Source organism: Mus caroli, chromosome 3 (genome assembly GCF_900094665.2).
Source record: "Mus caroli chromosome 3, CAROLI_EIJ_v1.1, whole genome shotgun sequence".
Taxonomy (NCBI): Eukaryota; Metazoa; Chordata; class Mammalia; order Rodentia; family Muridae; genus Mus; species Mus caroli.
In genome coordinates this window covers 79,029,052-79,043,568 of record NC_034572.1, presented here as the reverse complement: position 1 = coordinate 79,043,568, position 14,517 = coordinate 79,029,052, and the positions used below count along the sequence as shown (strand labels likewise).

The 14,517-nt window shown below is 38.4% G+C and overlaps 1 protein-coding gene and 1 non-coding gene across 4 annotated transcripts in view; one reads left to right on the top strand and one right to left on the bottom strand.

Annotated features, from left to right (window-relative positions):
* The window catches only part of Lrba (LPS responsive beige-like anchor protein), a 591,176-nt gene that overhangs the window by 532,106 nt on the left and 44,553 nt on the right, over positions 1-14,517 (bottom strand). The window lies entirely within an intron of this gene.
* LOC115030764 lies at positions 8,187-8,315 on the top strand. The gene has a single exon (XR_003836358.1). It is a non-coding gene; the product is annotated as a small nucleolar RNA SNORA17 (small nucleolar RNA).

Below are 14,517 nucleotides of genomic sequence, written 5' to 3'. Positions count from 1 at the left end.
ATCCCAAACAGGTCACACCTATTCCAACAAGGCCACACCTTCAGATGGTGCCACTCCCTGGTCCAAGGATATACAAACCATCACAGCACCCAATGGAGGAGCTAGAGAAAGTACCCAAGGAGCTGAAGGGGTCTGCAACCCTATAGGTGGAACAACAATATGAACTAACCAGTACCCCGGAGCTCGTGTCTCTAGCTGCACATGTATCAAAAGATGGCCTAGTTGGCCATCATTGGGAAGAGAGGCCCATTGGTCTAGCAAAGTTTATATGCCCCAGTACAGGGGAACACCAGAGCCAAGAAGTGGGAGTGGGTGGGGAGGGGAGCAGGGTGGGGGAAGGGGGAGGGTATAGGGGACTTTCAGGATAGCATTTGAAATGTAAATGAAGAAAATATCTAATAAAAACTTGAAAAAAAAGTACTTGATGTTTAAAAAAAAAGACTCTGGGCTTAATCTTAAGTAATTTAGGGGAGGAGGTACTTAAGTACATATACAAAAATATCATGAAATCAAAATATAATTACACACTAGAGAAAATCATTCATAATTCATGTTGTAAATGTAAATTACTTCCTAAAGAAAATTTTAAAAGTGAAGTTTGGGACAAAGCAATGACTATAATGACAACAAATGACACCATGACATATGACTAAAACCTCACATTTGTTCACAGAATTAATATTAAAGACAAAATAAAAACCATTCATGCTATAAAAAGTCCATAGTCCTAATAATGTACATAATAAAATGTACTATGGGCAAAGGGAAACAGGTGTAGTTGAGGAAATGGGTATGGTATCTGTGGAAGTCCACACAGAAATAGAATGTAAGATTAAAAAGTAACCTTTTTGAGCATAAGCATAACTTCTGGTCAGAAAGTCTTATAAAGTCTCAGAAGGACAGCTAATGAGCAATAAATCTCCAAAGTCACAAACCACCAATAACCCTATACAGGGTTACAGATAATAACACATTATCCTAAAGTCGCTGTTAGCTAGAGGGAAGCAGAAAGAGGAAAGGCTTCCTGAAAACCACGTAGACACACCAGTACAGAGGACAACTTCAGGAACACCTTCTAGTAGACAGAAACTCAAAGTTCCCAACCGGGCAGAAAAAGGCACTGCCTCAATGCACACCAACAATAAGGAGATAAACCAACCAACATAAATAACTTACTACTAAAATAATAAATACGAGAGAGTTCTAATACTGTAAAATTTTCTTCAACAATTATATGTCTTCTAGGTAGAACTAAATAGGACAAAAACCTCATTGCAACTAACTTGAGAGACCTCACCTTCACCTTAATATTCCTTACATCCATCTTTCATTCTCATCTGTATACGTTATCAGCCACAACTATCCTTCCAAGAAGCCACAGAATTAATTTGGGAAGTAATTTCCAAAAAGGCCCCAAATATTTCACCAGCTTCTAAACTGAGCTTATAGTGCAAAAGCAATATGCAGACAGGTGTTTTAAATATTTTTCCATTGCATTAAATATTAGAAGATATGCCTTTCAAGGAGAAAATTGATGACTGAAATTTGTACATACAAATGCGTGGCATATTTGATATACTGTATGTATGCATATCTATTATACCTAAAACCCAAGCAGAGAGCCTACAGTATGTCAGGTTAACCCTTTCTAATAGTTATTTGAAGCTGATCAACCTTCAAAACAGAAATTTGTCTCCAATGACGGGAATCATACCCAGGCCCAGGCATCGTGGGTTATTATCTGAGAGGCAGTAATGGCTCTGCACTCCAAAATGTAATCTTCCAAATGTCACAGGGAGTTATGAATATCTGAGCAGCCTAATGCACTTTACCAGCCATGAAATGTGAAAATGTAATCTTATTACCTTTTTATGGTTGTATTTTTTGAATAATGTAGCCTGGAAACTGATGTATAGTCTTTTCCTGCATTTTAGCATGATTTGGTCTCCTCTGCTATATAGAACATTTTTCAAAACTCTCCATTTCAACATATTTTAGTCCTGCATGAACTTCATAAACAATTTTTATAGCAACCTTCAGGGTGGCATAACATGCTTTATATAGGTCACAGTTTAATGTATATGATTATAGACCTTTTAAAGTATTTTATTCAAAGAATTCAAATGAACCTTTACAACTTTTGTACCAAGACCTAAATTCAAGCATGGCAATTTTCTTCTCAATTTTTTTATTAATAAAATGCCTTAACTTAACATTGGTCACTAAATTAAGTCACTTACACGCTCAAAAAAATTTTTTTAAATACAGGAAAATAAAAAATAAGTATCTTCTCTTCAAAAGATTTATAAAGCTAGGAGACTATAACTCATCAGCCCAGTAGTCCACAGGGCCCTGTGCTTGCTCTAGGCAACTCGATGTGAACTTGTTAAGTTTCTCCACCTTGTAAGAGTAAGACAAGCAAAGTATAATCTCAGTCTCCGCCACTAAATGAATATTGTTTTATTTCTTGTGACTTGTCCAATAATGTCTAAATTACTTTTATTCTGAGTTTGTTTATATATAAAACAAGCCATCAAAAAAGAAAGAAAAGAGAAAATAAACTAAGAATATAGTTTCTTTCCACGTAGAGTGTCACACTCTGACAGAAAAACTGGATAACTCGAGATTAGCACTTTTAAAAAACTAAACACATTTTTGAAGTGAGCAGGATATATAAAAGATACTAACACAGAGTTAGGGAAAAATAGAGTTCTAAATTGTGATGGTTTGTATAGCTCAGCCACGGGAGTAGCACTATTAGAAAGAAGGTATGTGTGGTCCTGTTGGGGTAGGTGTGCTTAACTGTGGATGTGGGCTTTTAGACGCTCATCCTAGCTGCCTGGAAGTCAGTATTCTCCTGGCTGCCTTCAGATGAAGATGTGAAACTCTCACTTCTACCTGCATTATGCCTGCCTAGATGCTGCCATGCTCCCACCTTGATGATAATGGACTGAACCTATGAATCTGTAAGCCAGCCCAATTAAATGCTGTCCTTTATAAGACTTGCCTTAGTCATGGTGTCTGTTCACAGCAGTAAAACCCTAACCAAAATAGGACCTCAACTTATTATTTTCTTAGGCTGACCTCAACTTCACAACCCTTCCATCTATCTCAGCCTTGGAATTACAGAGAGAGAGAGAATGAGAGACAGACAGAGAATGAGAGACAGACAGACAGACAGACAGACAGACAGACAGACAGACAGACAGACAGAGAATGAATGACCACCCTTCCCAACTGTCCTCCTTCATAGTATATAAGATACATAAACGGTGGCAATAGCTGGAGGAGCCATGTCAGAAGCTATGCACTCATCCCATAGTGAAAATTACAGTGCATCAAATCTATGAATCCTGAAAACTACAGAATCACTGCAGCAGTCAACAGGACAAGTACACGCCTACTCTTCAGAAATCACTTGCGGTTTTTTGGTCTCCCCACTATACTGACTGAACTAATGTATATGGTCTTAGAAATTTATATACCTGAGAAAATGCACCTGTGACTGTGTTTTATTATGCTATTTGTTTAATGTATGTGAACATGTGGGTGGGTGTGTACACCATGGACTCTACTAAAATTTACTGTCAATGAAAATTAAAACACTTAAAAATTTTGCATTTCTCACAGTCAGCTATTGGATGGACCACAGGGCCCCCAATGGAGGAGCTAGAGAAAGTACCCAAGGAGCTAAAGGGATCTGCAACCCTATAGGTGGAACAACAATATGAACTAGCCAGTACACCCCAGCGCTCGTGTCTCTAGCTGCATATGAATCAGAAAATGGCCTAGTTGGCCATCAGTGGAAAGAGAGGCCCATTAGTCATGCAAACTTCATATGCCTCAGTACAGGGGAATGACAGGGCCAAGAAGTGGGAGTGGGTGGGTGGGGGAGTGGGTGGGGGAGCGTGTGGGGGATTTTTGGGATAGCATTGGAAATGTAAATGAAATAAATACCCAATAAAAAAACACACAAAAAAAAAGACAAGCAAAGATTATAAAAAAAAAATTTGCATTTGTCTTATGTCAGAAATTCCTTCTAGACTGCTGTTTGTTTTCAACTTTGAAAGGACAGTAGCTCTTGGGTGGTGGGCATTCTATGTACTCCTTGTATAAATATATCATTTTATATATTATATATGATAATAGTTCTACAGGAAAAGTTCTAAAGACTGTTAATAATGGCTATCTTGAAAGACTGAGTTTAAAAGGTTTTAACTTTCTAAATCATATATTTGTTGCATATTTCTTTTTTTAAAAAGTACATATTTTCTTGGAATCCAGTTGGGGGGAAAAGCGCTTTTAATTTTAAGAAGTTTTGCAAGTTTCATGGTCAACACCACAACAGCAACCTTTATGCTACACCTTTTTCAAAATGTTTGCAGTCAAGGATCCAAGGAAAGCAGAAAGCTTTGGAATTGAAGAAAATGGACTTAATTTTTAAAAGATTCTACTTGCAGATCTCTGTGAGTTCACGGTCAACATAGTGTGATAACAAGTTCCAAGTTACCCAAGGCTACATAGTGAGACCTTGTCTTTTAAAAACTTGGAGTGGGCATTATTTGGAGGGAGGAAAAGATAGCTCATCCGTTAAGAACACTGGCTGGTCTTCCAGAGGACCAGGGCTCCATTCTTAACAATCACATGCTGGCTTGCTGCCATATGGAACTACAGTTCCAGGAGATCCAAGCCCATCTTCTGGCCTCAAAGGCATCAGACACACATGGTATAGAGACATACATACAGGCAAAAGAGATACATACATATGAAAAATTAATTACAAGAAGAGTCTTATGCTTGGGTTTAATGACAGAGTGGTAACTTCCAATGCAATAATCACACTGGCCAGGTTCATCTATCAGGAGAAATCTGATGACAGAATGAAATCGTGAAGAATCCAGATCCCAGCATCTCATTCCTGCGGATGAGGGTCCAATTCCAAACACACACAAGGTGGCTCACAACCATCTATAACTCCAGTTCCAGAGGACCTGACTTCTGTCCTCGGCAAGCACTGCATGCATGTGGTTCACAGAGATACATGCACTGACCTCTGTCCTCGGCAAGCCCTGCATGCATGCGGTACACAGAGATACATGCAGGCAAAACAACCATACACATAAAATAAGAATAAATAATTTAAGAAATAAGTATCTCAAAAGTGTTCATTATCCTTAGCAATAAGGGAAATGCAAATTTTTGATATCTCGTCTTACCCCAGTCAGAATGGCTAAGATTAACAAGAAATGCTAGAAGGGATATGGGGGAAAGGGAAGCCTTACTCCATGCTGGTGTGACTGAAATCTGGTGGAGCCACTAGAGAAATCAGTGTGGAGAATTCTCAAAAAGCTAAAAATAACTCTAGCACAGAAACACAAATACAAATGTGCACACACACACAGAGAGGTGGGAGGGGGCAGGGAGAAGGAAAGGGAGAGAGAGTGTGTGTATGTGAGAGTTAGTTTAAATGAAGCTATCCCATTTAGGCTGACAATACTCCACCCATAGACTAACAAAAACCCCAATATTAGGCATAAGAAACCCTCTTTTGAGTTCTTGGTCAAGAGAGTCCTATATAACAATACAGTCCTCTATAACAATACAGGTAATTGATGCTCCCCTTGGTTGCTTCACACAGGTTAAAGGTTAGCTGCTATGCTACTTCTGACACAAGACCAGGAGGATCCAAGATAGATCTGACTTGAAGTCTCCTCCCTAAATGCTACCTTTCATAGTACTAGAAAGTGCTATGCAAGATTCCAGCCCTACCCAGCTGCAAGGCCCATCTACAATTACTGGTGTGGTACAAGAACCCTAACAGTGCAATAATGGCACTCATATCTGATGGTAACCAGTACCTCTCTAATTAGACTTAAAACCCACTCAACAGGAAAAACAAATCATGCCTGGTATTGGAAATCTAACCAACTTCCTAAGCCAAACATCCTCTCAAATGAGAGAACCTACTACCACCATCTTACTAAGCCAGCATAATTCCAAACCGTGTTATACATCTCTATCTTTATTTCCACAAATAAGTAGAATTCTCACAACTCATCAAAGAAACTTCTCTTTGCAACAGAGACTATTACAGAAAAACCACAATTGATACATACATAGCTACTTTACCTGAGGCTCAGAGAACATGGGTGGGGGCGGAGATTTTAAGGGCCAGAAGATTAGGAAATGCAGTATGTCCTAGAAATGACAGGGAAACATCATCCATGATACCTCAGCAATAGGGCTGCATAAACAAGACCTGAAAAAGCACAATGTCACTGGACATGCTAACCTAGAAGAGCGAAATCTCATGGGTCCCCATACCTATACAACTGAAAAACTAAGGAATGCTGAAAGTGGGAGAAATAGGAATGAGCCCCCTCTAAACAATTATCCAATACCAAAATCAAAACCAATACCAATACCTGAAATCATGTGCATATAAGTAATATTAAACAGACTGAGGATTGAACATATTTAGGCATACATATGTATATGTGTGCATATGTGTGCATATGTGTGTATGTATATGTGTGTGCTCATTTCTTAGGCTTTCTTTTGTTTTCCTTTTTTTGTTTCTTAGTGTGATAGTTTTGTTTTATTCTTACTTGTCTTTTATATTGCCTATTTGTTTTCTTAAGAGATGGGGGGTGGGGGGAGAAACGGCTCAGTAGTTAAGAGCATTGTTCTTGCAGAGAACCTGAGTTTGATTCCCAGCACTTGCATCGAACAACTCACAACTGCCTGAAACTCCAGCTGACACCTGTCTGACCTCCTTGGGCACATATAGAGATACATGTACATAAAAATAATAAATAATAAAACTCCATAAATATAGAAAAAAAAGAAGGCATAAGAAAGGAAAACCCATGATCAGAATAACTTTATTTTCAATTTAAAAAACATTCTGAAAACCTAGTTTTTTAAAAAAGCAAGATTAGCCAGAAGGAAGCAAAAGATAAAAAATAACAAAGAACAGACACCAACATAACCAAAAGCAGGAAAGGCAACAGAAAGCTATCAGTGAAATAAAGAAAGGGTTATTTGAATATGTCAATATAATCGAATCGCTTTAATCCCAGCACTCAGGAGGCAGAGGCAGGTGGATTTCTGAGTTCAAGGCCAGCCTGGTCTACAAAGTGAGTTCCAGGAAAGCCAGAGCTACACAGAGAAACCCTGTCTCGAAAAACCAAAAAACAAAAAAAACAACAAAAAAAATTGAATCGCTTTGAAGAAACAAAGCAGCAAGCCAAAAATCGAATCTGCCAGTATCCAGAATGAAACAGATTTTTAAAACCCTGTCTAAAAGTAAAAATAAAAATAAAAAATAATGGGTGTTGGGGGGAGGCTTGAAAGAAAAAGTAGAATAGCATAAACAACTTTAAACACAAAATTTGACAATTTAGAGGGCATGCACCAATTACACAACAATACAAGCTACCGGAGGCAGCCTTCTCAACATAAAATAGGAAATTTTAATAACCCTGTAACTACTATGGAAATATCTGTAGTTTAAAAAAACAAAACCTATGACCACATAATTTCACTGGATATTTATATTAAGTGTTTAGAAAAGACTTAAAAGACACTTGAGTTTTATCTCCCAGCAACACACACATCCAGACTACGTTTCATGAATAAAACCTTCTTAACAAAGTTAAGAAGTGGCCTTCCTTTGGAAGAACAGCCAGCGTTCTTAACCACTAAACCACAAAGAGCATGCAAAGGCTAGACCTAGCTCCCCCAACCCCACCCCCACCCCCAGCACATATGTAGCAGATGTGCAGCTTGGTCTTCATGTGGGTCTCCCAAAAACTAGAGTGGGGACTTACCCTGACTCTGTTGCCTGTTTATGGATCCTGTGCCCCTAATTAGGCTGCCTTCTCTGGCCTCAGTGGGAGAGAATGTACCTAGTCCTGCAGTGACTTGATGGGCCAGGGTGAACTCCTGCTTCTCAGAGGTGAAGAGGGGTGGGGGGAGGACTCTAAAGGGGGGAGGACTGTGAAGGGGGACTGTGAGGAGGGGGACTGCAATTTCAATGTAAAGTGAATAAATTTAAAAAACTAATGGAAGAAAAAAATAATAAATAAAACACATTATCATCTAGAAGACTAAAAAAGAAAGGAAAGTGATATTCCAGAAAGGTCAGGTTACAAGACACATACAAACACAATTCTATTAACAATGGCGCTATGAAGGCACTGCAGGTGTAGCTGCCGTGTCACATGTGCGTCAGTCAGTGGCAGAAAGAAGAGAGGTTATGTCTACTCTCAGTGTTCTGATCTGTGAATCTGAATAATTAGTAGCCTAACACTCTCTGAAAAAGGCAAGCCTAAGGGGACCACCAATCCAGCACCAGGGGGCTCAGACTTAGAGTTAGACTAAGATGATTATCAGTCCAGCGCCTAGCAGGACCTGGGGTATGGGCATGTCAGACCATGCCTGAGAGCAGGGTATAGCACTTCTGAGACCACTCCTGGGACAAACCCAGAAACTCAAAAGACCCCAGTAGCCACTAAGAGAAGCAAGTAAGGAGTAAAAAAATGTAAGAGAAAGAGAAACAGAAGGATGTGGGTACAATGAAGAGAGGCGGAACTGGAGACTCAAGGGTAGTGAGGATCAGCCTGATGTGAGTAGTTGGTGATGTCTCCTGGGACAATGGTGAGGTCCTGGCCTAAGCTACTACCACCATCTGGCCCTGCAGCAGCAGGGGTCTATTACTACCAAAGGCCAGGTGGATGCCCCTGGCCTGGGCTGGCCCCCAGGGACATGCTGATGTCTGAAGGCTGTGCAGAACTCGCCCCACCCCTCACTTGAGCATGGGGGAGAGCTGTCCTAACTGTCCTTACTGCCCTTAGCTATCTGCAATACTCTGGAGAGAGGGCTGTACATTGCAGGAATTACTAGTAAGCTAGCCGGAGGGTATGAGTGTGGGAGAGCTGGCCCTGCCACTCGTCTCCCATGTTGAGGCATAGAACAGAGATAGACAGATACCCTTCCCCTGCTTCCCCCTTACCACCTGTCACAGGTAGGAGACCTGGCTCTGGGGTCATGACAGCAATAGATTTAGTCTTGCCCCTCACCAGTTGCAGCTCTTGTAAGAGTAGGTCCTGCACCTCGCCTGGGCAGCAGGATAGAGCTGGTTCTGGTAGCAGGGGTTGCCTGTGATCTGGCTCCAAGGGCATGAAAATGATATAGCCCGTAAACTGACAAACTAACATTCCTCTCAGGCCTAGATCCAGGGCTCTGGAATGGCCCAACCCAACACCTATCCCATTAATGAACTGCTAGAGTACATGAAGAGGCCGGTCCTACAGATCCAAAACCACAGGATCTCCATGACACAGGGCAACAACAGGATATCCCAGAGGAGTCCTAGTGAAATTCCAGTATTGATAGAGTAGCAGAATCCAGAGGCTTCGTACTAGACCTACAAGGAATTGTGATGAATATTTGCAAGCAAAGACGTGTGGACCAAAGTGTATATCAAGGGGCACATTGTGACCCACGACAGCTTCCATGATGAGATTTTTTTTCCTCTGTTCAAGAGGAGGTTACAAGGGTAGAGAGCAAGTACACAGCGAGGAAGACATGAGTGGGGTTAGGGTGCATAAGGGGAAATTCGCAAAGAAACAATAAAATTTTAAAAAACAATAACAACACTGGCAATGAAATCAAAATGACAACATTTACAACTAATAGACATATAAAAACAATTTAGCCACAAAAACCACCAAAGCATGTAGAACTTGAGTGTTTTAGCTCAATAAATGAAGAACAGGTATATATTTATACAAGCCAACACTTCCCAAAAGTGATATAGGTACATTTAACAGTTTCTATCATAAATCCCCAAAAGATTTCTACAGAAGGACAAAATAATTATTGTAAGATTTATATAGAAAGAAATGAATAAGAACAGAAAAACAATCTTAAAAGAGAAAAAGCTGGAGAAATCTCCCTACCTAACTCCAGGTTTCTACACAGTTACAATGATCAATACCATGAGAAGCTACAGAAGGACAAATGTATAAATTCATGGAATAGAACAAAACTTAGAAACACACCATACCAACTGAGGTTTGACAAAGATGTAAAAGGCACCTTAGTGGTGACAATGTTCTCAGCAAATGGGCTGTAGCAACTAGACATCAATAAGCAAACAAAATGCTTACAAGCATCACACCTAACCAAAAACAGCTTCATACGGACCACAGGCTGAAATGTATAATGTAAAACTTTTAGAAAAACAACAAAAGAAAATTCTCAGGGCTAATTTAAGAGTTCATAGACTTCACACCCAGAAGCGAATTAAATGGGAAAAAAATTATGAATAAAGCTTTATCAAAGATTACAAACTACTGATTATAAAAAACATCTATATACAGACTATATTTGTAAACCAAATATTTGAGAGGATATCTAAAATATACAAAGAACTCTCAAATACAATGGCAGGGAAAAAACTATTTAGATAGTAAGCCAAAGAACAGAATGTACTTCACAGAAGACACAAAGAAAACGAAGAATCATATGAAAAAGTTCAACATTACATATATTAACGAAACTCAAACCACAAATAAGTATCAGAACACATCAATCAGAATGACTAAAATAAAAACAGTAACATCAATTTCTAGTGAAGCTATGGAGAAACTGAATTACTCGTATGTTGCTGGTGGAGGTGTGAAATGGCACAGCCACTATAGAAACAGTGCAGTAATTTCTTTCAAAAATTAAACATGCCACTACTATTTGAGCTACCAAATGCACATCTTGCGTTTTTCCCAGAAAATGAACTCTTGTAACAAAGGAAAAATATATAACATGAATATTTATAACTACTTACTCATTGATAGCCTGGAAATAGAAAGTAGCTGGAAAACAGACCTTCACCATACCTACTATGTAACAATAAACAGGAATAGACACCTGGTATACACAACAATCTAGATGAATCTTCAGAATATTGTACTAGATTTAAAAAAAAACAGAAATTCATACAATTCCATTTATATAATATTCTTCATTTGGCAAAATAATGAAGAAAAAAAAAAGATTGGTGGTTTTCAGCTGTTCCAATGCGGTGCAGCTTCAGAGGAAAGAGGCTCGGCCAGGAGGACATCAGGAGGACCCGTGTGTGCTGGAAAGTTTCTTTATCTTGATTATATCACTCTAGTGTTTTCGTAAGATTTTCACATTAGAGGAAAGTAGATGAAGAAGGATTTCTCTTCTTACTTTTTTCAACTGCATGTGACTCTGAAAAATGTCTTGAAACAAAAGGTTCAGTTTTAAAAGTAAGTAGACCTAGGTATGGTGCCTATAATCCTAGCCGTGGTGAGCATGGAACAAGAAGACCACAAGTTCAAGGCAGCCCGGGCTATAAAACCCAAGGCCCAGCCTCAGAAAGAAGCAAGTAAATAAACAATGTTCTGATGGTGCACACTACAGCCTCAGCAACTGAAAGCCTGTCTCAAAAGAATACAAGACAACACAACTGTGTGGACTGAGGACTTGCTATAGGATCAGCTGTTCCACTGGCTAGTTCCTGTTGAAAAGAAAAACCATACTGAAACCAATATGAATTGCAACTTGATAGAAAACAAGAAGCCAAATGAAAGAGAAGGAAAGCTCATGAGAACACAAACTCTCTACCCTCTTATAGATCCCATTCCTTTAATTCTCCCTCAATCTCTACCCCCTAAATAATAAGTGAATATACTTAAGCACCTACCCTATACATTTAAAAGAGTTGACCCTGTAATGTAACCCCCCAAAAATTAAGCAATAGTATTGTCAGAGAGTTTTACTGTATATTCTATTGACCAAGCTCCAATACTCGCATTAGAGAAAAATATGTAAATTTAAACCTTCAAACAGGAAATGAAATTTTCTAAATCCATTACATAACTTCAGACTCAGGAATGAACTGAAGGATAATAAATCATTTAAACCTTCATACACAGAACCTTTTTAAATTTGCATTTATCTACAGTAAATACAGCCATGTTCTTTAATAGATTACTAGTTCAATCTAGCAAACTAGTGATTTATAACACTGTCATATTTTAAAAATCAGAAATCTGTCACTGGTGACAAGTAGTCAGAAGTCCACTGAACTTCCATTACATGGACTGAAACACCACGGGATATGAGAGATAGTGAACGGTCATACATCCCATATTCAAATCAATCACCTCAATACTGTGTCTATGTGTCTATAGCTGTAAAATTACATACTACTGAATATTCCTATTGTTCAAGCATCCTGCAACCTATTACCACTCAATCTTCCAGTCACTCAAGGCTTCCAAGCTATTTTACAATGTATTGTTGATTTTATAGTTACTAATCTGAAGCCTTATTTTAAAGAACAGTAAGATTTGGAAAATATAAAAGAATAATCTGTCTTCTCCACAAAGTATGAACTGTTATATCTTAGACTTCAAACCCAAAAGCACATTCCCTGGGGTAAACTACTGAATCCTACTTTATAAAAAATTAATATATATTAATATTTGCATAAAATATATAAGTATAGGCAATATGTATAATTAATATATTAATATGTGTATAATGAATAAAATGGTAAACTACCGACTATATTTGAAAACCAAATATCTCACAATAGAATATCTAAAGAACTCTCAAATTCAAGTAAGACCGTGTCTCAAAAAAGAAAAAGAAAAAAGAAAAACATTGACAAAATTTAATGTGGTTGATCAAGAAAAATGAAAAAAATTCAGATCATTAAAATCAGAAATGAGAGAGAGCACATTACTACCAGCCTTGCAGAAGAGAGAGCAAGCGAGAGAGAGAGAGAGAGAGAGAGATATGACAAAATAATACGCTGAACAGATTTATGTCTAAAGCAACAACTTAGATAAAAGGAACAAATTCCTAGAAAGCCACTTATTTCTGAAACTAGTTCTAAAAGAAAAAGATAAATAGGCTAGAAACAAATAAAGAGATAGTAATCAAAAACAACGCTGGAGCTCTGATAGTTTCTGTTAAAAAATGAACTAATGTAATTCTTCACAAACGCCTCAAAAACACTGAAGAGAAAACTTTCAACTCAGTCAATGAGGCCAGTGTTACCCCTGTGCCAGACATAACAAAGTACAGGAGAGATCACTACACATGAGAACAAAAATATTAGCAACATCTACAAGTAATTCCACACAATAAGCAACTCATATTTACTCTAGAAACGCAAGTTTAGTTTAACATGTAAAACTAGCAAATATGGGGCTGGACAGATACCTCTGTCAGTAAAATACCTAGGACCTAGGTTCAAGGCCCACAAATTTAAAAAGCCAAATAAAGTGGCATAGTTTTAATGCCAACCCTGGGGAAGCAGAGACAACTGGATCCCTGGGGCTTGCTGGCCAAGCAGCCTAAGCTATGTAAAGAGTTCCAGGCCAGTGAGAAAACATGTGTCAAAAAAAACCAATAAAAAGAGAGAGAGAGAGAGAGAGACAGACAGACAGACAGACAGACAGACAGTGGATGAAAAAAATATATATACAAGGTTGAGCTCTGGCCTCCACACACAAATGCATGCACAGGCACCTGCATACACAAACACACATTCTTGTGCACACACATACATATGTACACACAGCAAAAAAACAATAAATTATATACTGCATGAATAACATGACAAGGAAAATCAAATGATCATCTCCATAAACACAAAAAATGCATTTGTCAAGATCTCCATAAACACAAAAAAATGCATTTGTCAAGATCTAACAGCCTTTCCTGATGACAACACTTCAAGTAGATGCAGACAAGAATGTGCTCAACCTGTAAGGATCAGGACAACTAACCTCTTGATTAACAGAAGTGTCACTAGAAACTCAGAAGGTAATTAATCTTCGGATCTATACACATATACATGTACACACACACACTTCAATACATAAAACTGTAATTGGTAGTATTTAAAAATATTATGTGTCTAGTGAAAACTACAAGAACAACAGCCAACAAAGTAATAACGATTGTGCATAGTACCCACACTGAAACCCTGAAAAAGCACTTCTGACCAAAGAAAATCATGAAAAACTGAGCTTAAGTTGTTTTGCCATACACAATAGCAGGAATATAATCAATTCAAAAAGGCTGTGACAAAAAGACTCAAGAGCCAGTCTCGGGCTGGAGAGATGGCTCCGTGGTTAAGAGCACTGACTGCTATTCCAGAGGTCCTGAGTTCAATTCCCAGCAACCACATGGTGGCTCACAACCATCTGTAATGGAATCAGATGTCCTGTTCTGGTGTGTCTGAAAACATGAAGACAGCAACAGTGTACCCCTATACATAAAATAAATACATAAATCATCAAAAAAAAAAAAAGGGCCAATCTAGACCTATTTGACCTATTAGACCCTACTGACCAAAGTCACATCAATCTGTAGTTCAGTGATGAGCATCATTGCAATCATCCATTCATTCATGGAATATTTTTTTGTGTGTCTGTGACAGTGCCATAGTTTGGACAGTACCCTTCAGTG